The sequence below is a fragment of the Sapajus apella genome, unplaced genomic scaffold, assembly GCF_009761245.1.
Source record: "Sapajus apella isolate SASKATOON/1434 unplaced genomic scaffold, GSC_monkey_1.0 scaffold48, whole genome shotgun sequence".
Lineage (NCBI taxonomy): Eukaryota > Metazoa > Chordata > Mammalia > Primates > Cebidae > Sapajus > Sapajus apella.
Window position 1 is genome coordinate 16,801,143 of NW_022436988.1, and position 3,445 is coordinate 16,804,587.

Sequence of the window (3,445 nt, forward strand, 5' to 3'; positions counted from 1 at the left end):
ATCTCCACATCTGTAGGTTTAATTGTAATGTTGGGCAAGTTATAATGAGCTTGATCCCCATCTGGAGGTTGAACCGTCAGCTCATGATTCGGTGGAGCTTGAGCTAGACTTTCCAGAGGACTCTGGAGGCTGAGCTGGGGCCTCCTGCTGTATCAGAGAAGGTTCTGCCCTCGCAGGAAACTAAGAGGGCTGAGCTGGCTGCTCCTATTCACTGGGAAATGTTCAGCCTCCACGGGAGGACCTTAAGGCTCAGTTGGGGTCTTCTCTTGGATTGTAGAATGTTCCATCTCTTTGGGAGGCCGAGCTGGGGTCTTCTCCTGGGTCTGAGAAGGTTCAAGCTTCCCAGAAGACTCAAAAGTCTGAGCTGGCTGCTCCGACTCACTGGGGGAACGTTCAGCCTCCACGGGAGGCCCCGGAGGCTCAGCTGAGGTCTCTTGCTAGGATGCAGAAGGTTTCCTCTCCTCAGGGCGCTCTGGTGTCTGAGCTCAGGCCTCTAATTGGGTTGAGGAAGAGTTCACCTCCTTGGGGTGCTCTGGAGGCTGAGATGTGGCCTGTTCCTGGCTTGATGTAAGTTCCTTATCTGGCTCTGGAGTTCTTGTAAGCTCCACATCCACAGGCTTGACTGTGACATTGTGCCAGTGTGAGTGCTGAGCTTCACACCAACTTTTAAAGGGAATATCTACCTTGTGCTGTATCGATGGGTGAGCTACGATCTCTTCAGAGGCAGGTAACTGCTGTACAGGGGACTCCTGCTCTGTTGAGGAAGAGTGGACCCCCCTGAAGGGACTGTGAAGGCAGAGCTGGAGCCTTTTGCTGGGTTGAAGAAGGTTCTGCCTCCTCAGGGAGCTGTGGAAACTGCGCTGGGGCTTCTTGCTGTAGGGAAGAGGACTGGATGTCTTCAAGGGTCTCTGCATTTTGAGTTTTGGGCTCTAGATGGAATTGAGAAAGTGTCGACCTGGAGCTCCCACAACCTTAGCAAGCCTCCAATGCTGAGCTAGTTCTTTCTTCAGGTTCTTGGGAGAAACTATAAAGTCAGTTGCTTTTGAATCCTTACTGTTTAGAGGTGGAATCCTTTCATCTGCCTGATGATCTGCAGCCTGATCTAGATCTGTAGTCTGAATTTTTCTTTTGAGGCGAGGAGGCTGAACTAGGGTCTGGTTCTCATCCCAGTCCAGCATTGGACCCACCTCTGGGAGCCTTTCCTGCCGAGTCAGCTTGTCATTCAGATCAGGGTGTGCAGACCAGAAGGGCTCTGGCCCTGGGGACAGCTCTCCAGCAGAATCCATGTCCAGGAATGGAACAAAATTCTCAGTCGATTCCTGGGGCAGGGCTGACTTCTGGGAAGAAGCAGAGGACCCCAACTAATCAAAGCCCCAGGGGCGTGCCAGGGAAGTAAGCACATAGGGAGATTCCCATGGGAGATTGGAGCAGGAAGACCAGGGCTCAGTCGGCCCCAGGGGGTTACAGGTCAGCTGGAGCGGGTCCTTGACACACTCCAGAGGCTGAGCCTCCTGGACTAGTAGCCACAATAGTTGCCACGTGAGGAGGGGCCATGGGGCCCAGAGACGCAGCCGGGACAAGACAAGCGCTGGCGCCGCGCATTGAGCGGGAGCCATACTGGCAGCCCCTAGAGGCTGGCGTCTCTGACAAGCACAAGCCCCGCCCCTTCCTTTATGACACCTTTATTTACGCTACCTTTATCAGGATCGGATCCAGATCTGCTCCATGTCATCAGGGCGATCTTATGTCACAAGCCCGCCCAAGTCCCCCTTCCCACCCCGCCCCGCCGGAACACCCCTCCCCTCCCCTTAGCTAGGAAGGATTTGGGCCACAGACCCGGGTGGGTCCCAGAACTCCAGGAGCCTGGTAGGGTGGGGTGGGGTGGGTGTCCCTCGGCTCCCAAGGATCCCTTAAAAGGGCGAAGGAGAAAGTGCCGAAGGAGTCCGGCTTGATTACTCCGCCCACCCCTCTTGGCTTTCCCCGTTAGCCTGCTTCCATATTGAGAAAAGAAACAGGAGGACTTTAGAGAGACTCCCAGAAAGCAGGATACCAGCCCCAGAAGGCCTCGGAGTCAGGGGCAGCTTTTAAGGACTCGGAGGGTGGATATCTGGATTCTAGACTTTCTAGAAAATTTGCGAAAAAGAGGAAATGTCTTTGTGAAAGGATTCGGACCCTATTTTAGGCCTGGGTGAGGGAGACCTGGTCCATTGCCCTGTCTAAGGAATAAAGAAGTAACTGGCTAGCCTTCCTCAGAGTCCCATCCCAAGAAGTAAATAAAGGGTTAAACCCACTGGCCCGCCTTCACCCAGCCTCCGGCTCCACCCAAGACCTGCGAGTAAAAGATACTGAGCCTCCAAATACCGGAAGCTCTGGGCAGTGCACCGAGCTTTTGGGGACAGCTACACTTCTTCCCTGACCTCGGCGTTCCGCCACCCCGTCCAGTTGCCCCCAACAAATTGCGATTACCCCCTTCCTTACTAATTGGATTCCTAAGATCGTAAGTGAACTGCATCTTTGGCCCAGCGCCGTGGCTCACTTCTGTAATCCCACCACATGAGGAATCCGAGGCGGGAGCATTGATTGAGCCTGGGAGTTCGAGACTAGTGTGAGCAACAAAAAATAAAATAAAATAAAATTAGCTGGGTGTGGTAGCGCGCCTGTAGTCCCAGCTACTTGGGAAGCTGAGGTAGAAGGATCCCTTAAACCCAGGAGGTCGAGGCTGCAGTGAGCCAAGATTGCAACACTGCACTCCATCCTGGGCAAGAGAGTGAGACCCTGTCTCAAAAGAAACAAAAAGAGAAGAAATGAATTACATCCCGGAAACTTGCTTGGATATCTCGGAAATGGGAATCTATCCCGGAAGCAGGGGACTGGTCCCTGGTTCCAAGACTCAGCTCTCCCCTGAGCTCCAAAGGTATAAGTTTGGATATAGGGAAAAGCCACAGAGGCAGCCAAACTGCTGAAAACCACATGGTTTAGGTGCCACAGGCTTTTACTGAGAGGAGAAAGTCAGCGACCCCAGATAGCTTTGATAGGAATTGCAAGCTTTGGTCTCTAACCAAAGAGGGTTCCTGCAGCTCTCTTCTCTGCCTGCAAGCCAGTAAATCCTTCTAATGGAATTCAGGAAAAGAGTTCCCCTTTCCTTTACAAAGGCTACCCTCCACTCTCACCTGTCTGCCTCTGGGCTGGGAATCACTCAGCTATTTGTATTTGGGAAGAGGAGTGATCTTGAATCTCTAAAAATATTAATTACTTCTCAACCAGGCAGTTATTAGCTCTATAGCAACCCACAGCAACCTTCCATTCCACTTAGGATCCTCAGGACGGGCTGGGATCTCAGATTCTAGCCCACCTGGGGAGGTGGAACCCAACTCATTATTCTTAGCCACTGTCCCGCTGCATTAGTCAGTCAACAAGTATCTCTCTGATAAGGGCCTTGCAGAAC

General features: G+C 52.6%; 1 pseudogene; it reads right to left on the bottom strand.

Moving 5' to 3' along the window:
* Nucleotides 1-914: 914 nt before the first annotated feature.
* On the bottom strand, nucleotides 915-1,734 carry LOC116525853 (annotated as a pseudogene).
* Between the last annotated feature and the right edge of the window lie 1,711 nt (nucleotides 1,735-3,445).